Source organism: Muntiacus reevesi, chromosome 2 (genome assembly GCF_963930625.1).
Source record: "Muntiacus reevesi chromosome 2, mMunRee1.1, whole genome shotgun sequence".
In the NCBI taxonomy this organism is placed as follows: domain Eukaryota; kingdom Metazoa; phylum Chordata; class Mammalia; order Artiodactyla; family Cervidae; genus Muntiacus; species Muntiacus reevesi.
In genome coordinates, this window is record NC_089250.1 from 172,932,603 (window position 1) to 172,950,268 (window position 17,666).

Consider the following 17,666-nt stretch of genomic DNA (forward strand, 5'->3'; position numbering starts at 1 on the left):
AGCCCTCTTGGCAGGGGAGTCACTTCTGAGCACCTTGGGACAGTGGAGAGAGGCAGGTGTGATGTGTGCTGGGTGGGAGAACTGTAACCCCTTCTCAAAGTTGCTGCAGCACTGACACCCATATCCTTAACCCAGCACACAGCTCACCCTGAACAAACCCCTGGCAGGGGGGCCTGCCTGCACACCAGTGAGCACAAGCACACCTCTCACGTCCACTCTCACATGGAAGCTCTCAGGTGTGCACTGCTCCCTGTCCCAGCACTGCGTACACAGCCACACGTGGGAGTGTGCATGCCCGTGCACACACACATACCCAGGCACAGGCACATGCACACACGTCTAGGTGCATGCACACAAGCACACACCCAGGTGCACTCCTGCACACCCCCACCCCTGCCCAGGTGCATGCACACACACGCACACACATATCTAGGTTCATGGACCTGTGCACACATTCAGGTACACACACACACCCAGGTGCATGCACACTCACACACAGGTCCATGTGTGCACACCGCAGGGGAGAAGACCTGTTCTGCGTGCTTGGTGTGCTGTCTTAGCTGTGTGTCCAGGCACTTCCCTGGCCTTCTCCATGTGGGCCCCTCATCCTCAGGAAGGATACCACTTCCATCAGAAGGTTAGCTGGATTTCCAGGGGTGAGCAAAATCTGGGCCTCGGATTTGTGGGCCTGGGGCTGGGGGTGGGGGGGAAGGTTCATCCCCACCTTTGGTTTCCCCACATGGACCCATCTTGTGCTGACCTGAGGTCTGTATCCTGTGTTTTCTGAGCTTGAAAGTGGCCTTTGGGAGATGGTGGAAGCAGTCCACTCAGAGCCTTTAAGGGGGCAGGTGCTTTGGGACTTTCGGGCCAGGACACCCAGGAGCTGGGTGTCTGAAGGACAGGTGGGCAGTCGGAGGTGGCAGGCTGGGGCAGAGCCGGTTCCCGGTCAGCAGGCCCGGCCTCCGGGGCTTCCACGCCTCCTCAGTCCCTCGCCTCACTGGCAGGACCAGAGAACCCCTCTGGAGGTGGAGGGGATTCCTGCGGGCAGGTGGAATTCTTGGGAAACCCTCAGCCTGTTCCTCCTACGTTTACCTGTGCTGCACAGAGGCTGAACTGGGGTGCTCCTGGCTCACCTTGAAAGGGCTCGGAGACCCCCCCCCCCCCAATAGCAGCAATGCTCAGTCCTGTGGGAAGGGGCTGCAGGAGGGCTCAGGGCTAGCGGGGGTGCGGGGGGGAACAGAGCAGCTGGAGGGCTGTGCCCCAGTCTCTGGGGACATAAGACCATCAGTGATGTGGCAGAAGAGGCTGGGCCTGCAAAGGGTCTGCAGAACCTGGGTTGGTGCCAGCCTGGACCCAGGGCGTCAGGGCTGGGGCCCCAGGAGCCCTGCTATCTGGGCTGAGCAGCTTGGCGGTGTGTGTTGGCGGCACTCGGAAAATCTGCCTGCCTAGCACCCCCAGGCCCTTTGCCTCAAGACCAGGCTGTTACCTCCAGCCTCCTCCAGGTCTCTGCAGTTCTCCAGCCAGGGCCTGGAGAAGCACTCCGGGTCTCCCTGGGTCCCCCTGCCTCGTGGCCAGGTGGCTTTTATGGTGCTTATTAGTAGCCTTGCCACCCCCTGGCTTTCTGGAGAACTTGAATTGAGAATTCTCACCCCTGTGGGACTCTCAGAGCAATCTGCAGGGTCCCCAGAGGGAATGTAAGAAGGGAATAGGAGGTAAGGTGTGGGGGCTTCCCGCCTTCCCCTCGGAACAAACAGAGTCTGGCCTGCTGCCTGCCCTCCAGGTGCCCTGGCCCTGCTGAGGCCCATCCTGAGCCGGCTCTCAGCCTTAAGGCCCTCGCCTGGGGTTCAAAGGGGAGTGGATGCTACACAATAGCATTCATTTTATTTCCTTCCCATGCACAGCATTTATTTATTCATTTAGTTGTAAAATAATGAAACTATGGTAAACCTACTCTCAACTTGAGACCTAGACAGTGGCTACTAAGTGACCCCAGCTTCCCCCTCCCTCTCCAGGAACCATTCATGGGATTCCCCTGCTGCCTAAAGCATTATAATTATAGATATTGCTTAGTTTTGCTTGTATTCAAATGTTATGACAAAGGGTATTATGCTACATGCTGTCTTCTGGGTCTTGCTTTTTTGTACTAAGATTCTTTCTCTTCTTGGTGGCTGTTCTGCATTCATTCTGACACCTGAGCAATAACATTCTGTCACGTCTGCCTCTGCATCACAATTGGTGGCTTTGTCCTTTGTGCACAGCTCCTGAGCGCCACGCACCAGAATTTCTCTTGGAGCTACACCTACGAATGGGAGCGCTGGGGGTGAACTTCACATGCAACTTCACAAGAAAATGCCAAGTTCTCTCCTCAGAGTGGCTGTATGGCTTACCCTCCTACAATCGAACTACATCCTTTCCAACAGATGGTGTGGTGGATATCCTAATCTCTGCCAGTGGAGAGGGTAAAAATAGTGTTGCACTATGAATTGTCTTTCTCTGTTGCTCTTGGTATGGTTAGTATCAATGAGCGTTTCTGCTTCTGTGAGATGCCTATGAGTGTGTGTGTGTGTGTGTGTGTGTGTGTGTGTCTTTTGCCCATTTCTCTCCACATTTTACTTATTGACTTGCAGGCGTTCTTTATACACTCTTCTAAATTTCTTTATTGAGGTGTAATTTACACAGTGAAGTGCACAGACCTTAGATGCTAAATTTGATGAGTTTTGATGAATGCACAGATGCGTGAACCTGCACCTCATCAAGATACAAACTTCCTTCACCATAGAAGCACCCTGCACGCTCCTTCCCAGTCAACCCTTCACCCCCCACTTCGAGGCAACACTGTTCTGAGTGTTTTCTTTGCAGATTACTTATTTTCTAGACTGTAACAGAATGAAACCACCCAATGTCCCCTCTTTGTCTGACTTCTGTCAGCATGTTTTTGAGGATGTGTGTTCTATTATATGGGTAGACCATGGTTATCTGGAAGAGTGTTTTAAAATTTTCAAATGTTTGGGGATTTTCTGGAGATATTTTTGTTATTGATTTACTTTAACTTCATTGTAATCAGAGAGCACACTGGGCATAAATCTGAACCCTGTGAGATTCATTTTATGCTTGAGAATATGGGCTTGTGTTGGTGAATTATCTGCGTTCGCAGGTCTATTTCTGGGTTCTGTTCTGTTCCGTTTGTCTCTAAGTTTGTCATCTCTCTGATTCTGCACTGCCTTGATTGCGACAGCTTTATAGGTTTGAAACCAGCTGGTGTGAATGTTCTGACTATTCTTGTTTTTCAAAATAGTTTTGGCTCTTTTAGTTCCTTAGCCTTTCCATAAATTTTAGATTCAGCTCGTTGATTTTATGAAGTATTCTGTTGTAATTTCTATTGGAATTGAATATAATCTAGATCAGTTTGGGGAGAATTAACATCTTTACAATATTGAGTCTTCCAATCCATGAACGTGATCTATCTCTTTATTCTTTGGTTCATCTTTGATTCCTTTCATCAGTATGTTATAATTTTTATAATGTTTTGCAAATATATTTTTCCACTTTATAGCTTTTCTCAGTTTCTTTAAGATGACTTTTGATGAACAGAAGTCCTTAATTTTTCATAATTATTTTAGAACAGTTTTAGATTTATAGAAAAGTTGCGAAGATGGTAAGACAGTTCCCATACGTTCCACACAGTTTCTCCTCATGCTAGTATCTTGTATTAGTGTGGGAGTACATTTGTTACAATTTATGAGCCAGTGTAACACATTATTATCAACCAACGTCCATACTTTATTTGGATTTCCTTAGTTTGTACCCAATGTCTGTTTTTCTGTATCAGGGTCCCATCCAGAATCACATGACATTTAGTTGTCATGTTTCCTTAGGTTCCACTTGGCTGTGGGTTTCTCATACTTTTTTGGACAATTTTGAGGAGTTTGGTAATCTATTTGATAGGATGTCCCCAAATCGGGGCTTGTCTCATGTTTTTCTCATGATTAAACCGAGGTTATGGGTCTTTGGGAGGAAGAGTGCGGAGATATAATCACGTTGTGTCTAGATCCACACCGTCAGCAGGACTGTCGCTGCTGTTGACCTTGACCATGGGGCTGAGGCCATGAGTCCTCTCCTGTCGCATCACCCTCCTGCATCCACATTGTCCTCTCTGAAAGGAGGTCATTACATCAGCCCACATTTAAGGGTCACACTCTCCCTCCTTGAGAGACAGATACAGAGTTAAGTTACTTGCAGTTCTTCTGCATGGAAAATTTGTCTCTTCTACTCATTTCTTTCTTTATCCAATCATTCATTTATATCAGTATAGACTCATGGGCATCTATTTCATATTTCGGTGTATAATCTGATACTACTCTGAGTGTTTGTTGCTTGATATGGTATGTAGCATTTTGTGTCTGGGTTCTTTCGTTTAGCCTGGTGTTTTCCAGGGCCGTTCGTGCTGTGGCCTGAGTCGGCGCTCCGCTCCTTCTCATGACCGCATCACATGCTCTGGTAAGTGTATCCCACCTTCTCTTTCTCTGCCCGTCTCTTAGGGTTGCTTGTACCTTTTGGCTATTGTAAGCAGTGCTGCTATGGACATTTGTGTACAAATACTTGCTTGAGTGCCAGCTTTCAGTTCTCTTGGATATATATCTATAAGTGGGATTGCTGGGTCACATGAGAATTTTCTGCTTAACTTTTTGAGGAAATGCGGAATTATTTTCCACAGAGGCTGCACCATTTTATATTCTTATCAGAAAACTACAAGCATTCCAATTTCTCTACATTCTCACCAACACTTGATATTTTCTGTTTTTAAAAAATATATAGCCACCCTAGTGGGTGTGAAGTGGTATCTCATTGTGGTTTTGATTTGCATTTCCTTGGTGACTGATGACACAAAACATCTTTCCACATTGGCCATCTGTACATGTTCTTTGGAGAAATGTCTATTCAAGTCCTGGCTCATTTTCATTTGGATTGTTTGTCTTTTAGTTTTTGAATTGTAAGAGCTTTTTATGTAGTTTACATACAAGACCCTTATTAGAGATATGATTTGCAATATTTATCCCATTTTGTATGTTTCGCTTTCTTGATAGTGTTCTTTGATGCACAAAGTTCTTGATTTTTATGAATTCCAATTCATCTATTTTTTTCTTTTGTTCTTCTTGCTTTTGGTATTTTATCTAAGAATCCTTTGCCAAATCCAAGGTCCTAAAGATTTACTCATGTTTTCTTTTGAGGGTTTTATAGTTTTAACTCTCCTGTTTTCATTTTTGATCCATTTTGAATTCATTTTTGTATCTTGTGAGAGGTGGGAGTTGGACTGCGTTCTTCTGCAGATGGAGATTTGTTGAGAGGCTACTCTTTTCTCATTGAGTGGTCTTGATACCCTTGTCAAAAATCAATTGACCACAGGTATATGGGTTTACTTCTCAACTGTCAAGTCTATTCTGTTGGTCTATAGTCTGTCCTTATGTGAATCCCACGGTTTTGGGTAATAGCCTTGTAAGTTTTGAAATCAGGAAGTGTGAGTCATATAATTTTGTTCTTTTTCAAGATTGTTTTGGCTTTTGGAGCCCATTGCCATTCCATATTAATTTAGAGTCAGTTTTTCCAATTTTGAGAGAAAGGCCATTAGATTTTGATAGGTGTTTCACTGAGTCTATAGATCATTTGATGTAGTGTTGCCATGTTAACAATATTAAGTCATTTAATTCATGAACATGGGATGTTTTTCCATTTATTTAGATTTTTGTTAATTTTTCCACAATGTTTCTTCACAATGTAGTCTTCAGTAAGCCTTTCCCTCCTTGGTTAAATTTATTTCTAGATAGTTTATTCTTTTGGATGCTATTATAAATGGAATTGTTTTCTTAATTTCCACTTGGAATTGTTCATTGCTATTTCAGGAACACAGTTGATTCTGTATGTTGATTTTTTACTCTGAAACTTTGCTGAATTTAGTTATTAACTCCAGTAAGTTTTGGGGTATAGACTCTGGGGTTTTCTAATAACGAGTCTTGCTGTCTGGAAACAAGGGCACTGTTGGTTCTTCCTCCCGGGTTGGGCGCCTTTCTCTGTTTACTTGCCTCGTTGCTCTGGCTGGAGCTTGCGGCACGGTGCTGAACTGTAGCGAGAAGGCTGCGGTCTCACGTGGTCCTGCCCCCAGCACTGCTTCGCCATCAGTGGTGACGTCAGCTGTGGGTTTTTCATACTTTATCATGTTGATGAAGTTCCTTTCTATCCCTAGTCTTCTGAGTATTTTTATCATGAAAAGATATTGAATTTTGTCAAATATTTTCCTGCATTGAGTTGATTATGTGTCCTTACCCCTTCATTCTATTAATGTGGTATAAATATTGATTTTTATATTGAATCACCCTTGCATTCCTGGGGTAAATCCCGCTGGTCACACTGCATAACCTTTCCATATGCCATTGGGTTTGGTTTTATTGTATTGTGTTGAGGATTTTGCATCTGCATTTGTAGGTATTGGTGTGGAGTTTTCTTGTGATGTTTTTGTCTGACCGTCTTATGGTCATGCTGGCCTCACAGAACACATTAGGAAGTGTCTCCCTTTCTAATTTTTGGAGAATTTTGAGAAGGGTTGGTGTTGGTTATTTGTTAGCTTTCTGGTAGAATTAGTGAAGCCATCTGTCTAGTCCTGGGCTTTTCTCTGTTAGGAGGAGTTGAATTACTGATTACATTTCTTTACCTATTGTACGTCTGTTTATTTTTTATATTTCTTTTTGAGTTGGTGTTGGCATTTGTGTGTCCAGGAATTTGTCGCTCTCTTCTAGGTCCTCTAATCCACTGGCACAGCCCTGTTCAAAGCACCCCCTTGTTTCCTGTTTATTTCTGTGGGGTCAATAGTGATGTCCCCACTGTCATTTCTTATTGAGTTGGTTGCATCTGTTTTCCCCTTAGGGAAAGGTTTAAAGGTTTGTTGACTTTGTTGATCTTCTTGAAGAACTGACTTCTGGTTTTATTGATTCTCTCTGTTGTTTTCTGTTCTCTGTTTCACTTATCAGCTTGAGTTTCATTATTTTCTCCTTTCCACTGACTTTGAGTTAGGTTTGCTCTTTTTTTTCTGGTTCCTTACTGTTTTAATTTTATTGGTTAGAGATTTTTCTTCTTTTAAAAATGTAGATGTTTGCTCCTATGTATTTCCCTTTAGGCACACTGCTTCTTGTACATCCCATAAACTGATATGCTGTGTTTTCATTTTCAAAAACTTCCATCTTTCACAAAACTTTATATCTGGACTTTATCGTTGAGCATGGTTTGAGGTAGGCACTCATCCCACACCAGTTTTCCAGTATTTGAAGAGTGCTTTCTGTTCTCCGTTATCTGCAAAGCTCCTCTGTTCTATGTAACATTCTCTGATGATTGACTGTGTTTCCCAGGTTCCGTGTTTAAATCATACTTGTGAATAAGTAGTTAAGGCGTGGATGCCCTTTATGTCCAGGCGTATATTTAGTACTGGCTCTAAACGGTTTCTGTTTTGAGTCTTTCACTTCTTTGTAAAACTTGTGGTTTCCAGGCTCCATCTTCACCAGCTGGAGCCTGCCTGACCCCAGATTTTGTCTTTAATATGCTGCTGTACACAAAGGCAATGGGCCTCCCTCCTGTCCTTCTCCCTCTGTCCCTTCCTCCCCACCCCTGCCTGGAAGTCCCAGGGGAGAGGCTGGCTCAGGGAGGGGAGGCCCAGACCCCGCAGCCTGGAAGAAACCCGGCCTCCTCATCCTTGGCCATTGCTTAAGCCACACGGCATTTTGAGGGAGATGTCTGGCTTTAGGCAACTGGAGGTCATAGAGTGAGGTTCACATTCTTTGACGTTCTCAGGCAGATCAGCAGAGTAAGGTGGGCTGGACCAGAGTTTGGCTCTGTCAAAACCAGGCTCAGAAACTGAGGAGGAATCCGGGTGTGGGACAGCCATGGTGTGGGCTCCCAGGTGTGAGCTGAGCCACAGGAGCCCAGGTGTGCCCAGAGGCAAGAGGGAAGCCTTGTTGTCCTGGGACCTGCGGGGTTCGTGGGGCCTTGAAGGTGGCTGGGAGGTGCTCGGTTGGCGCTGGTTATCAGAGCCACCAGCACCATGGACAGTGTCACCCTGCCGCCAGTAGAGGGCTTTCCTGGGGGGGCCTGAGTAGCCAGGGGAAGGGTAGATCCCCAGACAACTGAGGCTGTGAGGTGTGCACACACACTGTCACACACAGACACGCACACGTCTGACTCAAGTACCGCGTGGAGACAGTCATGATACATGCACACCGCCTGCAGTCGGGGCGGGCTGGACCAGACGCAGTTATGGATGGACCGTCTCACACACACATGTGCAGGTCTGCCCCAGTGCACCATAAATTACTTCACTTAAAATGAATTTCCCTAAAACAAAACTAAAGCTGAAGCGCATACATACACAAACATACTCAAGTGGATGATATCTGCCCACACTAGATTCATACCAATTACTCTAGTGATCAATATTCCCGATGATTAATAACCTAAAAGACACAGTTAAAAGCAATACTGTCACAAGTTACACATGGTTTCGGCACCTTTGAGTTTAAAGCTTCTGTTGTGTGTTTTCACATTCTGCCTACTTCAGGGCGTATTCAGGGACTTTCCATGTCCGTGGAGGAAGCTCTAGCTCAAGTTCATGTGTCTGGTGAGTACACTCACTAGGCACTGACATTATTTCTGGCATCTTTTTAACAGCCACTTTCCAGTTTTATCTACTGTTCCGCATCTCCGGGGAGCGGGCACAGCCGTCACAGCTGACTGTCAGCCTCTCCCGGCGCCCCTCCCGTGTGTCTGGCTTTGCTCTCATACTGCACACTCAGCAGTGACTCCTTTTAGAGAAGGAGAGCGAATCTGACAGAACAGGCAGGCTTGATTGAAATGTGGTTTATTCAGCAACTTTATCAGGATGTCAGCATCGGAAAGAAATGCTGTGCTGCAGAATCTTTCAAAGGGCAGGTGGTGGCATCATTATTTTTGACCCAGGAGTCCATGTCTTACATGACTTTACAAGGAGACACACACAGGACTTCATGTTTGCAATCAGACAAATTGGAAGCAGCCCACACACCCGCTGATGGGATTCAGGCGGAGGGCGCTTGCCTGGGCAGGGATGCAGACAGAGGCAAGTTACGAACAGGGCCTGGAAACGTGTCCTAGGTGTTGTGAGCACATCGTGATAAAACAAAACACATCCATGAAAATGTTGGGCAAGTTCCTCACGAGACTATTCTAAGCAGTGACTTCTGGGGAGTACATTGGGACTTACACTTTTGTGCAGTTAAAATTCCCTAAAAAGCACAAACTTAAGTATTACTTTGAAAAATAAAACCAGTGATCATACAGTATTATGGAAACATGTAATAGCAATTATAAGCAGAGTTATTTTTTGGATGATTGCTTAAAAAGAAAGAGTTTCATTACAATTGCCTGTCACAAGTAAAACGTGGCTCTCCTTTCTTTCCAACTGCTCCTTAAAATGCGTTCAGACGGAAACATTTCCAAATCGTTGACTTTGCTGATGACTGTCAGATAAGGAGAGGCCTCCTACCACTTTGAGCTGCAGAGCAGACTGTCCTGGGAGGCAGACTGTCTGGACAGGACAGGCACACGGGGCGTTTTGCCCACGTCCCGTCTGTGGTCAGCACAGAAGCGCACCCCCTCCACGACAGCGTCCACATTGTCCTCCTGGACACTGAGAGTGCTGCTGCACCTGGACAGGGCAGTTAGAGCTGGGAGTCCCTGGACAGCCCGAGGGAGACCGGCGTCATCACAGGGTCCTTAAAGGTGAAGCAGGGGGCTGGAGGACCCGCGACTATAGAGCAGTGTCAGGGAGACGCTGAGGGACTGGCTTTGGAAAGGGAGGAGGGGCCACACGCCCAGGAATGCAGCGGCCTTTGGGGAAGAGGTGAGGAAAGCGGTCTCCCCGAGAGCCTCCAGAGGGAACCAGACATTCTGGTCCCTGGGATTTAGCCCAGAGAGCCCTGCCTGGAACTTCTAAGGTGTAGAGCATAAGATAACAAATTTGTGTTGTTCTAGGCCACTTGTGTGTATATATGTGCTAAGTCACTTCAGTTATGTCTGACTCTTTACGACCCTATGGACTGTAACCCACCAGACTCCTCTGTCCCTGGGACTCTCCAGGCAAGAATACTGGAGTGGGTTGCCATGCCCTCCTGCAGGGATCTTCCCAACCCCGGGATGGAACACGCTTCTCTTACATCTCCTGCTGTGGCAGGCAGGTTTTTTGCTACTGCTCTACCTTTAGACCACTACTTAGTGGTAGTTTTTTGCAGCAGCCACAGGAAACTTATGCATGATCCGATTTTTTCTTCCTCAACTCAGGATGCAGTGAGGGGTAGGGACATGTCGGGGGGTTCTTGGGAGCCAGCTCTGTGCTGCTTTTGGGTCTGGCGGTGGGACAAGGCCGTGGGACAAGGCCCTTGGGCCCCTTCCTGGTCTTCCCAGCCTCCTCTATGGACCCTGATGCATCCCCAGGATGTCCTGGGGTGTCTTCTTGGGAGTTCTGGTGCTCCCAAGGGCTACATCAGCCCAGAGGAGCTGCCACCTCCCTTCCCAACTGAACTTGAGGAGACCACCCCTCCCCCCAGCTCCCTGCTCCAGGACCCTCCCTGCCCCCCACTCCAGGGTTCCAACCATACTGGCAGATCCCTCCTCCCACAAAAGAAGAGTGTCTGCACAAACTTCTCCTCTCTCGGCTCTTTACTAACCATTACCACCCCTTCAGCCCCCACTGGGTGAGGTCCAGACCCCAGACCCTGTTCTGACACCGTGAAAGACCTTCGTGTCTTCTGGTGCCTCGTGTGGTGTCTGATTTCCATCACATCAGCGACACGGCTGGAATGTGGTCAGGACGAGCCCTATTCTGTCAGTGTTTTCACTCTTCTTTTAAACAAGTTTCTGCAGGAACATTTGTCTGCATTATTACAGGTCACTAGAATGAGATACGTTCATGGGCCCTCATCTTCTTCCACACCTCCTCACATTCACCCCCAGTGCAGGGGCAGCTGAGAGAGACCAGGGCCCCATCATGGAGAAGAAGGCGCTGGTCCTCAGACGACCGTGGGGGTCAGACCTGCAGAGGACCTGGGGGCACCCAGCCTGGCCTCAGGGTCGGCCTTTCTGGAGATGATCCTGCTGGGCCTTGTCACCTCTTGAGTGGTCTTGTCAGTGGAGATTATGGATTTGAAGTGCACTTCTTTATTATAAGGAAATTATTCAGAAATATAGGCAAATACTTCTGGTCGATGTGTCTTTCCAAGGGCTTTAGTTATAATAACAAGAATGGGAAGTCCAATCTTCAGACCTGGAGTAGTTGGGGGAAGAGAGGGCAGTGAGCTTGAGAAACTGGGCCATGTGTGGTGTAAGGTATGAAGTAGGAGGTGCATCGTATGTCGAATGTTTCATCACATAAAACAAAACAGCACAGGGACTTTTAGAGGCAATGGAGATGTTTCACAGATGGCTGGTTATCTCCAGACTCATCCAGATGTGTCCATTACACATGTACAGCTGTTTGTTTGTCAACCATATACCTCAATTAAAAGAAAAAATGAGAACTCAGCAGTTTTCTCTAACATGAGCCCTGAAAGTGGACGGGGGAGAACAAAAACACAAGAGTGGGCACGTGTGACACACCACATCTTCACACTCATCTGTGCTTTGAAAAGCCTTCTGCACCTTTCAAGCTCCTCGAGCGTGGTTAGATTTGGGAAAATTCGTTTATTGAAGCAAACAGAAAGTGGCCCTCTTGTTCCCCCAGACAAGTGGCAGCCCTCCACGGAGCCAGTTGACGAGGCCAGGCTCCCACCCCGGGGAGCCTGCCACCAACTTTTAATGAGCTTCCAGAACGAGCTTAGGGACAGACGCACGCCTGTGGTGGGCGTGCTGCAGCCCCCAGGACGGATGACACTTGAGGCTGAGCATGGGTGGCCAAGGCCAGTGGTCCCATCAGAGCCCCTCTGGCTGCTTCCCACCTGCCAAGTGCCAACGGGCGGAGGGGGGGGGGGGCGGCAGGCTGGGGGTGGGCGCACACTCCCGCCACCTCCCAGACCCCTGCCCCTGGAAGCGGTGTCCCTGCCTCCAGGACTCAGGCCCCTGGTGACTAGCAGCACGCAGCCTGTCTGTGGCTGAGCCCACACATCCCACGTGCGCCCCACACTCGTGCTTGCAGAGCCCCAGGGTGGGCTCTCCCACCTGGTCCATGGAGGCTCCTCCTTCCAGCCACTGTTTCCTCCTGTCCTCGCTGGGCTGGGGTCTCCGCCTCGGGGAGCTTCAAACATTTGCCAGCTGGGGTCTTGTTGGAGCGAGCGGCTATTCCTGGAAGGCTTGGGCAGTGGTGGAGGTGGGGCTATCTGTGGGTTGCCTATCAAACTCTGGGGTATCATCCCCTGTTTCCAGAGAGGAAACTGAGATACGGAGTATCTGCCAAGAGCACCCGGGGTCCACTGTGCCCCTCAAGGCGCTGGGCCCTGCAGCACACACAGCAGGGCTCTGGGCAAGAAGCGGCTCCCAGGAGAGCCCAAGGGAAGAAGGCCCCTCAGGACGCTGGGTGCCGCTGCGGACCACCCCCAGGCCCCTCCCCAGCGCCTGGGGCCAGGATCTTGCTCCTGCGTAATTGGCAAGAGGGTCCTTGCAGGCCTGAGCCCCAGGGAGGCCAGAGGGAGGGCAGAAGCATCTGAGAGCAAGAGGGCTGCCTCTTGGCTTGGCTCTCCCTGCTGGGGGTGGCAGCCAGGGCGCCAGGAGGACACCCTTCCCACTGCCTTGAAGCAGGTGCCTCCGCTGCCCGGGCTGTGAGCCGGAGCGCCAGCAGCCCTGCTGATGCCCAGCGGGGCGCAGGGGAGACGCTGCCCTGGAAGAGCTGGGGCGGCATGTGCCTGCGGCCACGATGAGTCAAGTCTGGCAGCCTGAGGAGCAGGACACGGCAGGGGCGCCTCTGCTTCCTTCCCCCAAGGCTGAGCCGGTGCTGACCACCCTGAGTGACCAGAGTCAGCAGTGTGAGGGTCCAGTGTGAGTGGCAGGTTAGGGCACCTTCCCTGGCACCTGAGATCGCCTTCTGGCCACTGCCATGAACTTGCTGGGGCAGTGTAAATGGTTTGGCTGCTCCCTGGGTGCCCAGAGCAGCCTGTGACTCCATTCCTCTGGCCACATCTCCAGAGGAGGTGGCCAGCAGAGGCAGGTGGCTCAGCCAACAGGCGGCCTTCATCAGCAGAACAGGGTCAGCCAGGCAGAGGCAGCCCCCAGGGGCACAGCCCCACCTGGAAGGTCCTCGGGGGTCCCATGCTCAGCCTTCTGGTCTCCAGGTGGCTTTGGGGGGATGTGTCCTGGAGCCTGCTCAGACCCCAGGTGAGTGACCCCTCATCATGCTGTGTCCCCACAAGCTGACCTGCAGGGAGACGTCCCCCTTCCCCATGGTGGGCTCACAGTGGGGCCCCCATTTAGTCCCCCTCCCCTGTGGTGGACTCAGAATGGGACTCTCATTTAGACCCATCTTCTCAGCTTCAGGGGATCCTTGAGACGAGGAGGACTCTGAAGGCTCTGGGTGTCCTCACTGTGTGCACGCACACTCCCAGGCATGCGCGTGCGCGCGCGCACACACACACACGGGAGAGCAGCCTCACTGTCTTCACCTCCAGGGCACAGCAGTAGCCACCCACAAGTCCTGGGACATTCGGAAATTCAGGCTGGAGGATTCTTAGAGCTCCAGACAGGGCAGGCTTGCCAACTCTATGCGGTTCTGTGCTCCCTGCATATTGTGGGGCCAGGGCTCACGAACAGTGCAGGGGGTCCAGGCCCCGGTGCAGCCCACAGGGGGTCCCTGCCCACCCAGGGGTCCAGCGGACAGCTGCAAGGAGCACTCTGGCCCTGTCTGCTGCACTGTGGCCGCTGGTTCTGGACTCTGGGCTCTTGTCGGTGGGGTCAAGGCCCACTGAGGGTTCCAAGAAGCAGTGGGCGGCACCGAGGGACTGAGAGCTTCTTCGCTGGGCCTCCTGCCCCACCCGGTGACCTTCAGCTGCGGCTGGAGGGGCGCTGGTGATAGCTGTCTGCCTCCTGGCTTCCTCGCCCTGGCGAGTAGAACGGCTCCCCTAGGTTGCCTCCGAGGTGGTCATCCTCGTGGACGGGGGCGGTTTCATGGCACACCACGATAGGGATGCTTTACTAGGAATCAATCCGCTTTGTTGGATAAAAATGCCCTAAATTGGGCCATACGTAATTTCATTTGTGAAAAGTTGACACTGTCCTTTTGCAGCTTCCTGAGTCTAGAATAAGGAAATGCCCCCCACCCCCATGAGGAGTCTAGAATAAGGACAGCCCCAAGGAAGGAATCTAGACCAAGGATCCTCCCCCACCCGCAGGTGACAAGGAGTCTAGAACAAGAACTCCAGGTGGCAAACGGCCGGATCCGAGTCCACGCAGCTCTCTGGGCCGCTCCACCGCAGCGGGTGCTTCCCGCCTACCGTCGCAGGCCGGCCTGGGGCCCTGGGGTTAGAGGGCAAGGTGAGTAGATCCAGAGAGCGGGGAGGGGGCCTCTTCTCCTGAGCCCCGCGGAGGGCTGCTGGCTGGCAGTCCCTCTTGCTGGCTTCAAGGGGCCTGTGTCCTGATGGGTGTCATGGCCTGGGGCTGCAGCCAGAACCTGTCCACTGGGGCCCGTTCATCCTGCTGGGCTTCCCGGGTGGGGCCTGCACGTGGGGCTCTTCCCGGTCACCTACATGTTCATGGTGGCCGGGAACCTGGCCATCCTCTCGCTGGTCGGGGCACACCGGCGCCTGCAGACGCCCATGTACTTTTTCCTCTGCAACCTCTCTTTCCTGGAGATCTGGTTCACCATGGCCTGTGTGCCCAAGATTCTGGCCGTCTTCGCCTTGCGCAGCGGAGCCATCTCCTTCTCAGGCTGCGCTGTGCAGATGCACTTCGTCTTCTCTCTGGGCTGCATCGAGTACTTCCTGCTAGTGGCCATGGCCTACAACCGCTACCTGGCCGTCTGACTGCTGCGGCGCTATGGCAGCATCATGATGCCCGGGCTCACTGGCCACCGGGCCCTGAGCTCCTGGCTGTGGCTTCTCGGCCATCGCCGTGCCTGCGGCCCTCATCGGCCGCCTCTCCTTCTGTAGCTCGTGGGTCATCAACCATTTCTTCTGTGACATCGCGCCCTGGATCGTGCTGTCCTGCAGCGACATGTGGGCAGTGGAGCCAGCGTCTTTCAGCATCGCCTTCTCTGTCATCCTAGGCTCCTGCGTCATCACGCTGGGCTGTGTGTCATCACGCTGGTCTGCTACGTCATCACGCTGGGCGTCATCACGCTGGTCTCTTACGCCCACATCGTGGTCGCCATCGTCAGGACGCCCTCGCCGCAGGCCCGGCACTGGGCCTTCTCCACCTGCTTATCACACCTCACGGTGGTCCTCATCTGGTATGGCTCCATCATCTTCCTGCACGTGGGTACCTCGGTAGAGAGCTCGCTGGACCTGACCAAGGCCGTCACCGTGCTCAACACCATCATCACCCCGGTGCTGAAGCTCTTCATCTACACCTTGAGGAACGAGGATACCAAGGAGGCTGTGCGGGGCGGGGTGCAGGGGACTTGAGGCCCTGGGGCCTCTCTGCCCTGGAAATGGCACCCGATCTCACCGTGTGCAGAGCCGTTGGGCAGGCCATGGAGGCAGCGCCCACGCCGGCCTCAGGCGCTTCCCTGCGGAAGCCTGGCAGCCTGGGGGGTCTGTTTGGGTCAGTGTGCGGGTGTGCTTCACTTTGAGGAGCCTCAGAGCACACCACCAGGTCTCACACCCTCCTGGGGGCCTGGTGGTGGAACCTGCAGACCTCGGACGCAGGGGATTTGCTGAGGTCTTTCAGTGGATAAGCCACACAAGATCCTCAGGCACCCAGAGGCTCAGTGAGGGGACTGGTCTGGCCCTGCAGCTCATCAGGACTTATCCTGGGAGCATGCGTGGAACTAAAGCTGGCTCTGAAGCTGGGAGTCTGGATGCAACTGTTTGTCAACGTGACTTATGCAGGTCACATGGCCGCTCTGAACCTGTCTCCATCGCTACGTGGGGATTGTGACAGTGTGATCCCACGGAGCCCTTTGAGTATGAAGGAGTTGGTGTGTCTCCAGTGCTGAGAATGGGGCCTGACAGGGAGGCTGTGGTTTCTTTTCACTCAGGCAGCCGGATGGACTGGCCACCAGGTGGCTCTAGTGGTGAAGAACCTGGCTGCCAGTGCGGGAGACATGAGAGACACGGGTGAGATCCCTGGGTCGGGGAGATCCCCTGGAGAAGAGAATGGCAACCCACTCCAGTGTTCTTGCCTGGGAAGTCCTATGGGAAGAGGAGCCTGGTGGGCTGCAGCCCACGGGGTCGCAGAGAGTCGGACACGTCTGAAGTGACTGCACACACACACACTCACACACACGTGACGGACTGGTGCCCTCCACCAGTGTCCACCCTGATCGTCCAGCCGCAGGGCCCCCCGAGAGGGCTGGATTCCTGCCAGCTGGGCGGGGAGAGGGAGCCCCAGCCCTGAGCTGCCCAGGGCCATGGGATGCACAGCGGTCCCTTGGGGATGGGCATGGGCCCAGGGCCCCCGTGCAGGGCGCTCCAGGCCTGCCTGGTGTTGATGGCATGCTCGGGGGCCACTAGGGGTGCTGGAGCCGCCGCAGCTGGAGTGCACCAGGCCTAGGCTTTCTGGTGGGTCTTCTGACCCCTCAGTCTTGGCTGGAGCATGACCTCTGGAGCGCACTGAAGACCCTCCACCAACTTAAAACTGCCCCTGGCCACCCACCCCTGCCTGAGGGCACCGACAGGCACCCCTGCCCCACATCTGGTCTCTCCCCGAGAAGGAGGCGCAGGTGGCGGGCTCCGATGGCTTCTCCTTCCTGTGACCCAGGCCCACAACAGGAGTGTCCCTGCCGGAGTGGGTGGTGTCTGCCCAGCTGAAGAGCCTCTCCCACTGCAGAGAAGTCAGGGTTCCTGGAGGGCCCTTCCAGAGGCCAGAGGAGAAGGACACATTTGTCTGTCATCTATGGGTAATGATGCTTCTGTAGTTTCTGTGCTTTGTGAAGTTATTTTCCAAATAATGAGTTAAAGTGTCCCAATGTAATCGGTTCCGGTGTTTGTTAAGCTGATGAGGTAAGTCCGGAACACCCCCAAGTTAGCGTGGCACCCTTCCCCGCAAGATCCGTTCTTCTCCTGCCCTCCCCCTCTCCAGCCCACGGCCCCGCCCTCTGCCCCATCTCTGTCATTTTGCCTTCATTCTCAGCCAGTCATGGAGGATTTCTCTGCTCAGGGCTATGGGCTCCGGCCCTTCTGGTGCAGGTCAGGACGCAACTGCTGCCCCTGTCTTCCTACCTGGGGGAGGGCAGAAGGCCCGATCTGACCCAGCCTCCAGATGCTCCCAGCCCCGAGGACGTTCCTGGGTGGAGGAGCGGAGGGGCCAGGCCCAGCACTTGGCTCCTTTTGTCCCGAAGGCCCAGGAGTCCCTGGGGAGGACCACATGTCCTGGAGGCACCGTCCTAGGCACCTTCTCAGGTTTGGGAATTAGGTGGTATTTGAAAGCCGAAAGGGATGCTGAGAACCATGCCTTTGCTCTCGCAGAGTCTGGAAGTGGGAAATGCTTTAGAGATGCCCCTCCCGGGGAATGTG

General features: G+C 52.0%; 1 pseudogene; it reads left to right on the forward strand.

The window, feature by feature from the left end:
- Positions 1 to 14,638: 14,638 nt before the first annotated feature.
- LOC136157316 (olfactory receptor 287-like) lies at positions 14,639 to 15,614 on the forward strand (annotated as a pseudogene).
- Positions 15,615 to 17,666: the final 2,052 nt, after the last annotated feature.